The following is a 17,459-nucleotide window of genomic DNA, read 5'->3' on the forward strand; positions in this document are numbered from 1 at the left end:
CGGTCTGGTCATGAGTTGTGCACGGATAGCCAAATTGTATGGCGACCACTCGAGATATGCGGGAAATCCGTCTTCGAGTCCCAGTACGGAACGAATTTTTATTGTACTCATTCCATTCTGCAGCTGATGATTGTCCATATTCGCAATCGCGAAAATACATAATATATATTTATAACGACTATAGTCAACGCAGTGCTTCTTCGTTTCGGTATGCATGCATGCATGTTGTAATGGTCGCCTAGTCGTTGATATAGCTAATTGCTGTCATCGCACTATTTCACTCCCGTTTACGGAGCTTGTTAGCACTTGATGTTTGGTTGGCGCCATTAAAATGCGTTGTAGTAATCGCTGCTGCTTGCTGGATCGCTGCTGTGTCTCGATGCTGATGCTGGCTCTAAATCTGGTTGTCTAGGGTTAAAAACATGAGGTCCCGTGTTTTTTATGTGCTTTTGATGATAAAGAACGAGCGAAACCAACAAATATGTAAACCTCAAATATTTATTACTCTGGTGGCCATCTTAATTCCACTGTCCACCAAAGACCATGACACAAGACAAAGTAGTATTTCCATTGCATGTTCTTTGCCTTGTTTATCCACCTCAAACAATAACACACAAACACACTCTACCAAAGTGACATTCCGACTGCTTCCCGACCGTTCTTGTTGCTTGTATTTATAACATTGTCAAAGAACTACTAAGAAGAGATATAGTTAACAAGTCACATGTACATCTGTTATCATAATTTGTGCAGAAAAGTTATTAATTTGCATCGAGTGACATAATTTAACATGTTATTAAAATGACAGACAGATTTGTAGACTTGACAGAATAATTCTTTGTTACAAAAAGGCCGTTTTTTAGAAGTTTGTTAATTGACTTCTCTAATTTGCATCAATAAGTAATTAACATGAATTATTAAGAATTACATTGGTTTTCGTCTAAAATAGGATTGATTACGTGAATACTGAGTGAAAACGCTCCTAGTGAACGAATAGGTTTCACTGGGTGATTTTTATTTAAGGAGATCCAAAATACCTAAGTTGGCTACTACTTTTCGTACTTCATATTAATTATTTAAGATAAACTTAGTGTTTTTACATGATGACATTTGCTGTATCAGTGATCAAGTGATATTAACTTTTGTGTGGGTCAGTTATTCAGTATAATTCAATGGGTTGACTGTTTATGGAGACATGTAGTGCAATCATTGTTAACATACACAATAACTCTTCTATAATCATAAATACTCGTAAAACTGGTTGAATTTGGAGGGTATCACATACTTCATTAAAGTAAAGCCTTTAATATGTTCCGTTATAATACCCCCCTCGGGTAATATCATTTACAGAATGTTAATGATATTAGCCGACTAGGACAAATGTGTCATATGGTTAAAATTTGGAAAAGTACTAATTTAATAAATTTTTTTGTTTTACTATGCATAATGTGTATGTATACAATGACTGTTTCCTGCAAATATTTTGGTTGTGTTGTTTCAAATGCACTTTGTGTTATGGCCCTCAGTATGACAGCATAATAAAAATATTTAGTAATATATGAAAGTAAAAAAAAACTGTTAATCTTTGTTCCCAGTGAGCCACATGGAAAGTGATCAAAAACAGACACAAATATATCACATGCGATCTTAAGATATAAAAAAATATATGTAAATTATTTCAAAGTCAGCTCTAATTGAGTCACAGAATAATCAAGATAATAGAAGGAACATAAATATATTACATAGATGGACAGTTCAGATGTCCATAGGAAAAATATTGCAGCTGTCTGCTCATTTTGAGCCACATAAAGGAAATGAAAACAAAGAACATAATTATAAGTATGGACATGATATATAAACACAAACACTAGAGAAGTCACATGTATAAATATAATATGCATTTAAAAAAAAGAAAATATTAAAAAAACTTGTCTCCCATTGAGACACAGTCAAGATAGTACAAGAACAAATTAATACTAAAATTGGACACTTAAATTGGTCACAACATGACACAAACATCAAACTTGGTGAACATCTGATTAGCTGTAGAAAATTGTACACAAATCTTATGCCTAAGAAAACAATAGTAACAAAATGATGGGTCTTGCACAACAATTTTTACACTGTCTTTTATATTTGGTGCAAGTATGTCCCATATTCAACAATACAAACAGGAAGTAATAAATGTTTGTCACCTCTTTGGGTGCATGGTTAAACTTGCCCCTTGCAAGTAAAGAAGATGTCTCCAAATTTAAAATTCAATAGTGACAATAAAAATATAAAAAAATTGTCTCAGAGATCTGGAACTTTTCCATGGTCTGTAGGATGAGTGGTAGTTGTTATTTGACACACCCAGTAAAAATCTTTGCTGATAAAATGCTTTACGGAAAATGGGTAAGTAACTGTATTCAAACAGGGAAATGTGCTTAATCATGTTTATATGGTTTCAATTCAGTGATGTTTCTTAATACAAATAACTTTCTTGATCTGAGAAAGATAAGTCTATACGCATTAGGATGTGGGCTTTCTTTTATTTCAAATGGACCAATGTAAATGTTTACTTTAACATATGGACAACCTAGCTCAACATCATTGTCTATTTCAGTATTTACAAACAATAGATCATTTTCAATTTCTTTAGTTCCTAAGTCTATTTCCTCTTTCCTACACTTAGACACATCCCTCTCTGTTTGCAAAGCATTGACATTTAAATATAAACCTTTGTTTTTATCTGTCCCTCTTAACACTGTGTTGCCACTTAACAAACTACTGTTTTCACCCCATTTTTATGAAATCCACTATGGATTCTTGTCCACCATGTAGGATACAAGGTTGCACTTACCTTTGCTAATTCTGTCCAAAAGGCATCTTTGTTTATACAGTTTCCATAGTTGTTCCACAAAACTTCTAAAAACTTTTCCCCTTTTTCTTGAAAACACACATTTACATTCCATCCCTTTATATTTTCTTTATTATTATGATTATTACCATTCTCATAGATTAGTGTTTCATAGTTCCCAATAGGCAATAGCTTGTCCTCAGATACACATTCCCTAGTCTGCATTTCACTTAAATTAACCTCATTATTACCCATGTTTGTCACATCACTTACCTTTACTACATAATCACTTTTCAATTCTACAAATACTTTTATTTCTTCCTCCACACTCTCATCAATAACATCACTTGATTTAGGATCATTATTTAAATGTCCCTCTATTACTTCTTCCTCCTCCTCCACAACAACCCCATCTTCAGTTTCCCCCCTATGTATCTGAATCTCAGCAATCGAGTCTTTGGCTCCATTAAACACTTCGGCATCCCCCTTCTTATCAAATAAACCCCCCAAAATTGATTCTATTTGTGGTGTGTCTGACTTTTTATTAACACCAGTATCTTTTTCAGCCCAACTATGGAACTCTGCAATACCTTCAACTTCTGCACTTTCACTAACTACCTGTGCTTGAACCCTGTTTTTATTAACTGTATCACTTTTACTCATAGTATCCCAAAACCTTTTATTAAATTCTAATTTGTTCATTCTAACAACATCAGTATTTTCATGGTATTTACTCTTTACATTGTATCCTCTCCTTTTCCAGTTTCGGTTATATGTTGTCCTATCATAATATTGTCTAGCCCCAAAACTACGGACATCTAGTGGGACTGTCCACCGTTTCCCAGCTGGTTCCCTCGGTCTGTCCGTTTGTAGTTGTCGTTTTGTTCACTAGTTTCAACAAACCCCCTTCTATCTTGTTCTCTTCCCCAATACCTATTTCTATCATTCCTGTTATCTCTCCTCCATCCTCCCTCCTGTGTATTGTTTCTGAAATCATTTTCATATCTCCTATCTCCCCTATTTGGAGCATTATTTCCAGAATTTTCAAAGTCTCTCCTCCCATAATAATCTCTATTTACATTCCTGTTCCACCCCCCATACTGATTGTTGCCAGAGCCAAAACTTTGGTTATTCTCTCTTTCTAAGGCCCTATCTAATCTATCTACAAATTTCAGGAACTCTTCCATTGAATCGTCTGGTCCATGGACCAATTCCCACTGCAGTCTCTCTGGTAACCTTCTTTTTAAAACATCAATTTGTGTCATAATATCAAAAGAGTTATTCAAGTGAGCAAGTTTTTTCAATTGATCTCTACAAAATTTTTCCATTCCTCCTACTTTCCCTCTATACACTGGTCCATTTAGAAATTCTGACTTTAATCTGGCTTGTATGGATTGTGACCAAAATTTGCAAATAAATTTAGCTTCAAACTCTTCAAAAGTATTCCAAGAATCATTATTCTCATTTGCCCAGGATAGGGCCTCCCCTTCTAGGAACCGTTTTACTAACTTAATTTTTATGTTATCTGACATTCCTACAACAAACATATCCTTACATTGGTGAATAAAGTCAATAGGGTGCAGATTTTCACCAGGAAAGCATTTCACTTGGATGTGCCTATACATTGTATTTTGATTGTAAATCGTTTGTTTGGACATCAATGCGTCCTCCAATTGTGTACATTTAGTGTGTATCTTTTCTACTTTTGTATCTACATTAGTGGTATACAGGTTGTATTCTTGTTTAAGGTTTTCTGATGTTTTGTCTATTCTCTGATCTAATCTTTCAACTTCAGTATCTACTCTGTTGTAGATGACAGCAATGCTGTCTGTGTTAGCTTGTATATTTTCATTTAAACTTTCAACTTTAATTTGAAATTCTTTTCTGAAGTGTATCAGATGTTCGCTAGTGTCCTTACTGAGGGTAGTTTTAATTTCCTCACACTTCTCATTGAGATGAGTAGTTAATAGATCAAAATCCAAACTTAACTTATCCAGTCTATCTGTGTTTTCTTTAAGTTTCAAACTTACTTGTTCACTTGATTGTTTAACATCCAAACGTACTTGTTCACTTGATTGATTGAAATCCAAACTTACTTGTTCAATTGACTGTTTAAGTTGCGAGTTTATTTGAGTTGCAAACCCTGCTAGCCACTCTGTTAAGTTTAATTGTTCACCATCCCCTGGTTCAATTTTTACATTTCCTACGATCTCATCACTCTCAGGTAGAGACACGTTAACTAATAATTATTTTAAATGACAACAACAACAAAATACCTTGCTATATGTAGCTATGTCGTGATCGGTGTTCCTGTTGGCTTTCTTCACTTCTATTCGGTTTTATCGAAGCTGAAGTCTTGATTGATGAATTCCATTGACATAATCCAGACATTAATCTTCCGAGCGGTGTAGTCGCACAAACACACTTTATTTATTTATTTATTTTTGACATATTTTCACTGTTGCCACACTGCACAAACAAACTTTTTTGGAATGATAAGCACTTACGAAATTTATCGCTGCACTATTATCATCGATGCACTTAAAGATCCCGGACGAGCCCCCACTTTTGTAATGGTCGCCTAGTCGTTGATATAGCTAATTGCTGTCATCGCACTATTTCACTCCCGTTTACGGAGCTTGTTAGCACTTGATGTTTGGTTGGCGCCATTAAAATGCGTTGTAGTAATCGCTGCTGCTTGCTGGATCGCTGCTGTGTCTCGATGCTGATGCTGGCTCTAAATCTGGTTGTCTAGGGTTAAAAACATGAGGTCCCGTGTTTTTTATGTGCTTTTGATGATAAAGAACGAGCGAAACCAACAAATATGTAAACCTCAAATATTTATTACTCTGGTGGCCATCTTAATTCCACTGTCCACCAAATACCATGACACAAGACAAAGTAGTATTTCCGTTGCATGTTCTTTGCATTGTTTATCCACCTCAAACAATAACACACAAACACACTCTACCAAAGTGAAATTCCGACTGCTTCCCGACCGTTCTTGCTGCTTGTATTTATAAGATTGTCAAAGAACTACTAAGAAGAGATATAGTTAACAAGTCACATGTACATCTGTTATCATAATTTGTGCAGAAAAGTTATTAATTTGCATCGAGTGACATAATTTAACATGTTATTAAAATGACAGACAGATTTGTAGACTTGACAGAATAATTCTTTGTTACAAAATGGCCGTTTTTTAGAAGTTTGTCAATTGACTTCTCTAATTTGCATAAATAAGTAATTAACATGAATTATTAAGAATTACATTGGTTTTCGTCTAAAATAGGATTGATTACGTGAATACTGAGTGAAAACGCTCCTAGTGAACGAATAGGTTTCACTGGGTGATTTTTATTTAAGGAGATCCAAAATACCTAAGTTGGCTACTATTTTTCGTACTTCATATTAATTATTTAAGATAAACTTAGTGTTTTTACATGATGACATTTGCTGTATCAGTGATCAAGTGATATTAACTTTTGTGTGGGTCAGTTATTCAGTATAATTTAATGGGTTGACTGTTTATGGAGACATGTAGTGCAATCATTGTTAACATACACAATAACTCTTCTATAATCATAAATACTCGTAAAACTGGTTGAATTTGGAGGGTATCACATACTTCATTAAAGTAAAGCCTTTAATATGTTCCGTTACAATGTCCAAAGGTCCGAAGAAACTTTGCGTCGTAGCTCAGAATAACACAGGCACTGCAATATCAAAATAATTACAAAGCCCTGTAGTAGCTATAATTAACGTGCAGCTGTCTACAAAGGTCCAGTGTGGGTTGTAATTATCGTATACCTGGAAACGTGGTAGATATTCTAATACACTAATGCGGAACTGATTTACGCTGGAAAAAATTAGTTCCAATTTCGGCCACCTGGTGCAAATCTGGAGAGGTGAATGCAAGAAAAATGTACAGAAATGTTTCCATACGTAAGGAATAGGAACGAGACGTGGCCAGAAAAGGTCAAACAAGTGAGAAAGGTATAATGTTGATCTAATTATTATCTGCCGCTCATACAATTTGTTCAGTATGAGTGCCGGAGACGTCTACGAGATCCTGCATTCTTGCCGCAGTTCCGGTGGAATCTGGGCAACGTGTTTCTATACGCTGACCTTCAGATCAAGTAGAGACCGAACTTGTCCCAGGTAAACGTCTTCTTTTAAATGTCCGCAGAGGCAAAAGTCACAAGGATTCCGATCAGACGATATTGCGTATCAAGCATCTGCAAAAACCTCTGGAGATAACACGTTCGTGGCAGGTTGCATTGAGTAGATTTTTCACTGGGTAAGACACATGAGGTTTTGCTCCGTCTTGCATGAAAACAGTGGCTTGCACGCAGTTGCGTTCTTACAAAGCAGGAATACATGCCGTACAAGGAGTTCTCGATAATGCACAGACGTCACGCCGCATCTGACAGTCCCTCGGGATGTATTCCCTTCAAAGAAGAAACTACAGAGAATAAAAGTGCTTGTGAATGAACACCGCACGGTCAAATACGGCCAGTGGAATGGCTCTTCGCGCACAGCACGCGGTTTAACAGTGCCCCAAATTGGGAAGTTGCGTATATTCACTGCATCCTGCTGCGTCGTGTAGTGTAAAATGTGCCTCGTCACTCCATCGAACACTGCCCAGCCACATGCCATCAGCATCGATCCGTGCCAGAAACCAAAGAGCAAATTCAAAACGTTGCAGCGGATCATGCGGTTTCAATTGCAACATCGCCTGGGTCTTGAACGGTACCTGCGTAATATAGCTATCAATACCTTCCGCACTGTTGACCATGGTATGAACAATTCTCGCGACATTGTACAAGCACTATAGCTACCCTGGGCACGTGCTGGAGTAACAGAAACTTCGTCAGTAGGTTCCACAGGGACAGGACGCCTTCCCCTCCCAGGTGCCACACCAAGTCCACCCGTGTTTCCAACTTCATTATCATCCTCGTTAAACTATTGAATGACATCAGCCATTGAGCCGTGGTGCACCTTTTCTGACACACCAGCTCTTTGGCAGTACTACCGATTACCCGGCTGTACTACGATCTTTGCCCCTGTTGTGATCTGGCGGCGGGTATTTGCGCTGGGGGAGTTGGTCGTCGGACTCGCTACGAGGCGCTAGGACGTGCTTGAGGGGACGACGGAGCAAACACGCGATCTCTGCCAGCGGTGGCGCGGCTGGTCTACCTTGCAAGACGGTCGCGAGTTTGTGGTGGACCTGTCTGATGTCAACGTCGGGCGCTGCTCGTCGCATTACTTTGGGGCCTGTTTTCTCGGAGAGACCCATCACTCGAGACCGTCTCGAACAACGCTCTCCATCGTACTTGTAAGTAGTTTTGGTGCCTTCGTTTCGTGAAACGATTTGCGTTGCAGCGAGCGTACTTACATCTACATCTACATCTACATTTATACTCCGCAAGCCACCCAACGGTGTGTGGTGGAAGGCACTTTACGTGCCACTGTCATTACCTCCCTTTTCTGTTCCAGTTGCGTCCCCTCGGGACGTATAAGAAGGGGGAAGCAATATATTCGATACCTCATCCGGAAACGCACCCTCTTGAAACCTGGACAGCAAGCTACACCGCGATGCAGAGCGCCTCTAAAAAATGTTTCAAATGGCTCTGAGCACTATGTGACTCAACATTTGAGGTCATCAGTCCCCTATAACTTACAACTACTTAAACCTAACTAACCTAAGGACATCACACACATCCATGCCCGAGGCAGGATTCGAACCTGCGACCGTAGCGGTCGCGCGGTTCCAGACTGTAGGGCCTAGAACCGCTCGGCCAGAGCGCCTCTCTTGCATAGTCTGCCACTTGAGTTTGCTAAACATCTCCGTTTCGCTATCACGGTTACCAAATAACCCTGTGACGAAACGCGCCGCTCTTCTTTGGATCTTCTCTATCTCCTCCGTCGACCCGATCTGGTACGGATCCCACACTGATGGGAATTACTCAAGTATTGGTCGAACGAGTGTTTTGTACTTCTTGGACGGTTGGTTGTAATGTACGTGTTGTCGAAGTAAGAGCAGCCGGCAGAGTCTGTGTGACTGTATGCAGACCAGCAGTTACTATTTGGTTTAAAATCCGCTGGTTGCATGACTATTAATAGGCAGATTAGCACGAAGGCGTGCGTGTGATTTTGGGTTATTGCCATCAAGCGACGTCCCTGGTATATTGCGGTAAAAGAAAAAAAAAATGCAACCAGTTATTCTGTTATTAGTAAAACTAGTATTTTGTAAAGCTAGTCATTTATATGTACTTCCTTATATACGTGCACTTTTTGAATGCACTCACTCAACAGTAATTTGTTTGTGTATTTTATCGTTTATCGATTTATTAACGTATATTGGCTGATGTATGGTTGGTTTTTGCCGTGTTTTCTGCGGTCTGTTTGTGTTCCAGTTTCTGCGAGTTAGGTGCGCGGGTGCGGCGCCACGTCCCGCTTCGGTGCACAGAAGCTGTGACGTGCCGTCTAGTGGGAAGTGAATCTCTGTTGGGCCCCAGCGTTTAGGTGTTGTTTGGGCGGCTGGTGTGCTGCTCCCGGCATTTAAGTTAAGTCACCTTTGCCCAGGGTAGCCTGGGGTCACTGCGCGTTTGATAAACATAACCTATTTCATGTACTGTTCTTTTTTAAAAAAGTTTTAAATATGTTGAGTATGAATTGTAATTACAGTCACGTGTTGTGCTGATTGGGATTTTGGGGGTTCTAAACGCACTGATTCTTTTGGTAAATCACCTTCACATTGTAAATTAGTTTCTTTAGAAAAAAAATTTTGTGCCATATCTTTAAATCAGCTTCTGACGGTAATTTATTTGAAATCTCTGTGGGTCATCTCTTTAAGTCTGCTGGTAATTGTTATCTGCTGTCTTGCTTGAGAAGCAAGATATCTGTAATATTTTATAAAAGATGACCACGTTGATTTTCTCTTATCTGTTTTGAATAGCCGGCCGGAGTGACCGAGCGGGTCTAGGCGCCACAGCATGTAACCGCACGACCGCTACGTCGCAGGTTCGAATCCTGCCTCGGGCATGGATGTGTGTGATGTCCTTAGGTTTGTTAGGTTTAAGTAGTTCTAAGTTCTAGGGGACTGATGACCTCAGAAATTAAGTCCCATAGTGCTCAGAGTCATTTTTTTTTGTTTTCAATAAACAATGAATTTGGTAGTTGTTGTTTAAGGAGTGACATTACAGGGGCGTTGACCTTCCATCCTAAGTGTACCCCTCATCCCCACTTCCTAAGGCACAGCCCTCTCCACAGAACTTTCAGTCAATGATACTCCCTCAATGCACCAATGTAATTCCTGCAGTTCACATAAAACTAACAGCGCACTGTTTCTCTTCTCGATAGCCATATTGTTCACTCACGTTATGGCTGGTCAAATGACAGTGTGGATGTCATACCGTCATACAAACGGTATGCAGGGCCAGATTCGCAACTCGTTACCAAAATTGGAGGTGGCCAAAATTGCAACTAATTTGGTTTTTAGCGTAAATCATTTCTGCATTAACGCATCAACATATGTACCAAGTTTCGCTGCCATAGGACAATTTCAGCCAACACTCGACCGCCGAGAGCCACTGCACTTTAATTATAACTGCCCGTTTTCGGAAGAGATTACCAGATCCGATCAGTGAACTGCAGTATGTTCACCACTGTTCAGTGCACCACTTACGACTGGCTATCAGCAACTGCCCCTGATAATTACCAAAACAACAAAACAGGAATACAAGTCAAGGTCAGCCTGGAAGCGGCCAGTCGAAGACATCACTCCTGAACTTTCTCCCAAACAGACGTAATCTATTTGGAATCTGTTAACCCTACCCATCCGATCACTTTCATCCATCACCATCTGCAACTAGCTAATGGCTCCACGCTTTGCTCCGAGCCTTTTTTCTACCGAAGTAGAACGCGCTCATTGATTTGCCACACTTGCCGAGAGAAGTAACACAAAGCAACTTGGTAAACCACTCAAGATCACCAACTCCCTACTTCTGAAATGCACTTAGAAAACACCATCTACGCCCCACAGAGCACACGAATTAAGTACACGACGGGGGCCGCTGACCGGCTGCTCTATCGGCGCGATTTCCAGACAGCTCATCGAAATTATTTATTATTCAGTCCTTTCATCCATTCAGGTTCAGTATCCGTATGGATATAATTTTGTTGGCCACATCCTGTCCGCGCTAATGTTCACTGGGAAAATATTTGACCCTAAAAGTCCTCCTCGTACCCTCCGGTCACAGCCCACTTACGACGATTAGCAGGAAACCTGGTCCATCAGCTGCAGGCTGAAGCAAGCCTGCTTCCCCCAGAATCACGACCCTGTGGGCGAACATAACGTTGAAGTGGGGCGGTGCTCCGTCGTGCAGAAAACACATAACATGTCGTATTACCGAAGGCACATTCTCAAGCAGCGTTGGCAGAGAATTCTGCAGGAAGCCCAGGTACGTTCCTCTGTCGAGGCGTTGTGGATTAATAACCGGTCCACGTATGTGAACGTTAAGAACCCTTCCAACACATTGACGCTGACCCGATGCTGATGAGACGCTTCAACCATTCCTTGAGGATTGTCTGTAGCCCACAGATGACGATTATGCAGGCTGATGATGCCGTTTCTGGTAAAGATTGTTTCGTCGGTAAAGAGGAATGATGACAGAAATCCCATAATTGTGATGGTCCCATGCAAAATCCAGTGACAAAATCCTTCCAGTAGAGGGAAATCAGCTGCTGATAATCCTTGGCCTCGCTGAATGTGACAGGGATAGTAGCGGTCGTCATGCAGGATACACAAAATCGTACTTTGGCTTACACCATGTTGGCGGGCCACTTGTACTAGGGTTCGTCTCAATATCCTGGAGAGCCCTTTCCTCCAAATCTAGTGTAGGCACATTCCGTCGCCTCTCTACAGGTTCGTCTGTCTGAGAGGATCCATGATCACACAAACGGCCAAAAAAATCTTGAAATGTTGTGTGATATGGTTGGTGCCTGTGAGGGTATTTGTTTTGGTATAGTAAAGCTGCCTCTCGATCGTTTCCATCTGCTAACACAAACACCAGCTCGGCTTGTTCCCGACTTGAATACCAGACCATTCTGCTGCTTACAGTTCGCTGCGTCAATCACACCAGGAAGACTCGGCACGTGGTCAAAACAAGTTTCTTCATTCGTGGCAACGACGCATTTCCGGACACATGTTCATATTACTTTTATTCCTCCTTTTCCAGCCAGGAATCTGTCCCTGCAGTTCGTCGGTTTTATTCATGTCCATCCTGTATATAAAACGAATATTTAACCTATGTTCCTCTGAATGTTCATTAGAGTTGTCGTTGTTGTGGTCTTCAGTCCAAAGATAGGTTTGATGCAGCTCTCCACGCTACCCTATCCTGTGCAAGCCTCTTCATCTCAGAGTAACTACTCCAACCTACATCCTTCTGAATCTGCTTAATGTATTCATTTCCTGGTCTCCCTCTACGATATTTACCCCCACCTTCCCTCCAGCACTAATCCCTTGATGCCTCAAAATGTGTCGTACCAACTGATCCCTTCTTCTAGTCAGGTTGTGCCACAAATTTCTCTTCTCCCCAGTTCTGTTCAGTACCTACTCATTAGTTATGTGATCTACCCATCTAGTCTTCAGCATTCTTCTGTGGCAGCAGATTTCAAAAGCCTCTATTCTCTTTTTGTCTAAACTGTTTATCGATCATGTTTCACTTCCATACATCGCTACACTCCATACAAATACTTCCGGAAAGGATTTCCTGACGCTTAAATCTATACTCGATGTTAACAAATTTCTCTTCTTCAGAAATGCTTTTCTTGCCATTTCCAGGCTACATTTTATATCCTCCATACTTGCACCATCATCAGTTATTTTGCCTCCCAAATAGCAGAACACATCTACTACTTTAAGTGTCTCATTTCCTAATCTAATTCCCTCGGCATCACCTGATTTAATTCGACCACAATCCATTATTCTCGATTTGCTTTTGTTGATGTTCATCTTATGTTTTCCTTTGAATACATTATTCATTCCGTTCAACTGTTCTTCCTAGTCCTTTGCCGTCTCTGAGAGAATTACAATGTCATCGGCAAACATCATAGTTTATATTTCTTCTCCTTGGACCGTCATTCCTACTCCGGATATTTCTTCTGTTTATTGCTTGCGCAATATAGATATTGAATAACATCAGGGATAGGCCACAACCCTGTCTCACTCCCTTCACAACCATTGCTGCCCTTTCATGCCCCTCGACTCTTATGACTGCCATCTGGCTTCTGAACTAATTGTAAACAGCCTTTCGCTCCTTGTATTTTACTCCCGCCAGCTTTAGAATTTGAAAGAGACTATTCCACTTAAGATTGTCAAAAGATTTCTCTGAGCCCATAAATGCTATAAACGTAGGCTTGCCTTTCCTTAACCTAGCTTCTATGAGACGTCGAAGGGTCAGTACTGCCTCGCGAGTTCCTACATTTCTCCGGAATCCAAACTGATCTTCCCTGAGATCGGATTCTACCACCTTTTTCATTCTTCTTTAACGCATTCGTGTTAGTATTTTGCAACCGTGAATTATTAAACTGACAGTTCGGTAATTTTCACACCTGTCAGCAACTACTTTCTTTGGAATTGGTATTATCATATTCTTCTTGATGTCTGAGGGTATTTCACCTGTATCATATATCTTGCTCACCAGATGGAAGAGTTTTGTCATCAACCAAGACTCTCAGCAGCTCTAACAGAATTTTGTCTACTCCTGGGGCCTTTTTTTCGACTTAAGTATTTCAGTGCTTTGTCAAATTCTTCAAGCAGTATCGTATCTTCCTTCTCATCTTCGTTTACATCCTCTTCCATTTCCATAAAATTGCCCTGAAGTGCATCTTCCTCCTACAGGCCCTCTATACAACGTGAGTCACTAACTATTGCCACTTAGAATAACTCCAAGAGTATGATAGTAGCTGAAAAGTTTGTGCGGCAAATGTTGCATGGGACAATGGGGCCCAAAAATTGATGGTGGTTTTTTGTTGCTAGGTGGGGTTGCGTCAGGCATATGAAGGTCAACGTTGTTTTTTTCAAATGGGATGCAATAGTTTGGTACTTATTTTCTGATAGCGGCTTTCGAAACGAATCCAATGATGAGTAACAGTAAGGTCTTTGAAGGCCAAAAAGGTGGCAGGAAAGTCCATCTATAGAAGGTGTTCGAAGTGATGACCACAGGTATCAATGCAGTGCTGGAATCTTCTTGTCATGCATTGAGTGATATTCCATATCGCATCGACACTTATCGAAGCACGTGCTCTGACAATTCTCTGTCGTATATCGTGCAAATAGTAAGTATTCGCCGAATACGGCGTACTCATCTAACGTGCCATTGACCTTTAAACACCTCTCGATGGTTTCGCAATACAACACTAATAGTAACGGTAAGACTTGTATCGTCGCATCAAGCGAGTGCGAATGACGTATTCCTTCGAAGAACAAGTCGATATGTTTCTCATTTACGGAGAATGGCAACGAAGTTCAGTGAGAGCTAGAGACTTATACGCTAAAAGATATCCTCAACGTACTCACCCTACACGTCGTACATTTAAATATGTGATAAATTGAGAACAACTGGATCTTTAACGCATCTGAAACATTTCCAGCAAAGGAAAGTTACTAACGGGGAAACGGAAAATGGTACTCTTACCACTGTGGTTTGGGATCCGTGTGTCAGTTCGCGTCAAATCGCAAGGGAATCTGACATGAAGCAGAATAGTGTTGTTCGTGTTCTGCATCGCCATAAATATCATCCTCACCATATCACTCTCCACCAAGAATCAACTGGTACGGATTGTGCGCGTCGCATTGAATTCTGCCGAAGGGCCCAACTTCAGATTCAGATGGATGACACATTTATTAATTTGATTTTATTTACTAACGAGGCTACATTCACGAACCATGTATATGTTAATCTGCATAACATGCATTATTGGGCAACTGAAAACCCATGTTGGCTGCGGCAAGTTGCACACCAAAACACGTGGTCGGTGAATGTATGGCGTGGTATTCTGGAGGGCAGAATTATAGGCCCCTATTTCATCGAAGGAAATGTTAATAGTAGGAAGTATACCAAATTCCTGCAAGAAACATTAGGTCTGTTATTGGAAGAAATACCTTTAGGAACAAGGAACAGAATGTGGTATCAACGCGATGGGAGTCCGGAACATTTTTCGCTGATGGCTAGAAATTAGTTGGAGAGACAATTCCCAAATCGTTGGATTGGACGCGGAGATGTGTCGTGGCCGGCTCGTTCGCCAGACTTGACGCCTTCCTTTTCCTACTATCGAATTCCAGTCCTCCACGACTATTAAATTTTAGCCTCCTTAAAATATCTGAATATTTTCTTTTACCTGATCATACATTTCTTCAATCTTCCCCTCATCTGCGGAGCTGGTTGCCGTATAAACTTGTACTACTGTAGCGGGTGTGGGCCTCGCGTATATCTTGGCTGCAATAATGCGTTCATTACGCTGTTCATAGTAGTTTACCCCTGTTCCTATTTTATTATTCATTATTAAACCTATGCCTCCAGTACCATTATTTGATTTTGTATTTATAGCCTTGTGTTCATCTGACCCGAAGTCCTGTTCCTCCTGCCACCGAATTTCACTTAGTCCCGCTATATATAGTTTTAAGCTATTCATTTTTCTTTTTGAATTTTCTAGCCTACCTACCCGATTGAAGGACCTGACAATCCACACTCCGATCCGTAGATCACCAGTTTTGTTTCTCCTGATAACAACGTCCTCCTGAGTAGACCCCGTCCGGAAATCCGAGTGGGGCTATTTTATCTCCAGAATGTTTAACCCAGGAGAACGCCATCATCATTTAACCATACAGCAGAGCTGCATGCCCTCGAGAAAAATTACGGCTGTAAATTCCTCTTGCTTTCAGCTGTTCGCATTACCAGCACAGCAAGGCCGTTTTGGTTAATGTTACAAGGCCTGATCAATCAGTCATCCAGACTGTTGCCCCTGCAACTACTGAAAAGGCTGCTGCCCCTCTTCAGGAACGACACGTCTGTCTGGCATCTCAACAGTTATCCCTTCATTGTGGTTGCACCTATGGTACGGCTGTCTGTATCATGTAAAAATCTGAAGTAAGTCGGTTAAGAAATTTCAGAGATTTCTAATAACAATTTTAACTAATCAAATACTTTTAGAAATTTTTGAGAACAACGTTCAACAACTACTTGTCTTAGATGATGGCCCGTTTCTGTTAATTAGCAGCCATCCTTAGATCCATGAAGAAAAATAAACAGAAAAATTGCAAGCCAATTAACGTAGAAACCTCGTAACAATTTTAAAAAATAAATTTTTATAAAAATATTAAAACTTTAAAAATAGTAAAATCCTACCATGCTATATGATACAAAAACACCGTGTTAACAAACACAACACCGTTACTTGCAATAAGTAAAGACTGGTCAGAGCGTGATAGGTAGCGTATAAAACCAGTAGCAGGACACTAAATACAGCGCGTGGTTGCCTTCGAGCATTGTGGTTTGCCGCTTATAACTAGCAGGTAGCGCCCGACACACAGCGACAATACCGCGAAATAAGCAGGAACTAACGTTATGATGTCACTTAGACTTCGGCCGCGGGGTAGGCGCGCGGTCTCAGGCGCCTTGTCACGGTCCGCGCGGCTCCCGCCGGCGGAGGTTCGAGTCCTCCCTCGGGCATGTGTGTGTGTGTGTTGTCCTTAGCGTAAGTTAGTTTTAATTAGATTAAGTAGTGTGTAAGCTTAGGAACCGATGACCTAAGCAGTTTGGTCCCATAAGATCTTACCACAAAAAATCACTTTGACTTCTTCCTGCCTGTTTCTCAACATTGTAACTAAGCCACTGGTTTTTCTACTACGGAGGAAAATTTAATCTCTTGGTTTGTGAAATTAAGGTATAGATCTTCAGTAATGGGGTCGTCTTCTTCTGAAACAGAATGATTTCTTTATATAGTAAAATTTTGATTTTCTTACTTCGTGAAATGAAATGCCATAATTTCATTATCATAACTGTAAAGTTTCTTACTTCATAATTTTGAATTGACACCGCCTTTCTTAAAAATTAAAAGTAATAAATAAATAAGACTTTTATATGGAGTTTCGTAAATAAAGTCATTCTTATCCTTAATTCCCTCACTTCTTCCTTGAAACAGAATGTCAAACTTCCATATGAACATAGTTAAAATTTCTTCTTTTATAAATTAGAGATGAAATAGTCCTTTTAAGAAGGAGAAAAGCAAAACATAAGAAAGAACATAGGACGCTGCTTCCTACATTTGTATTTTCAATATATATCTTTCTTCCACCAACAGGATATTTAATTCCGTAAAAGGAGAAGTTGAAACCACTTTTTGTACATCTAATGTTGCGGGAGCGCTTTTCAGTAATATACAACCAATAATCCTCAAGTGTAAATGCCTGGTGGATGACTACGATCGCGTGATGTGATGTCGTGCGCACGCGCAACGCGAACGCGAAATACTAGCGCCGAAACATCAATTGTCTCTCAAACTCCTTAGTTGTCTCATTTTTAGAGTGGCCAATGTTGGCACTTGGGACTTCTCT

Source organism: Schistocerca piceifrons, chromosome 7, assembly GCF_021461385.2.
Source record: "Schistocerca piceifrons isolate TAMUIC-IGC-003096 chromosome 7, iqSchPice1.1, whole genome shotgun sequence".
Classification (NCBI taxonomy): Eukaryota; Metazoa; Arthropoda; class Insecta; order Orthoptera; family Acrididae; genus Schistocerca; species Schistocerca piceifrons.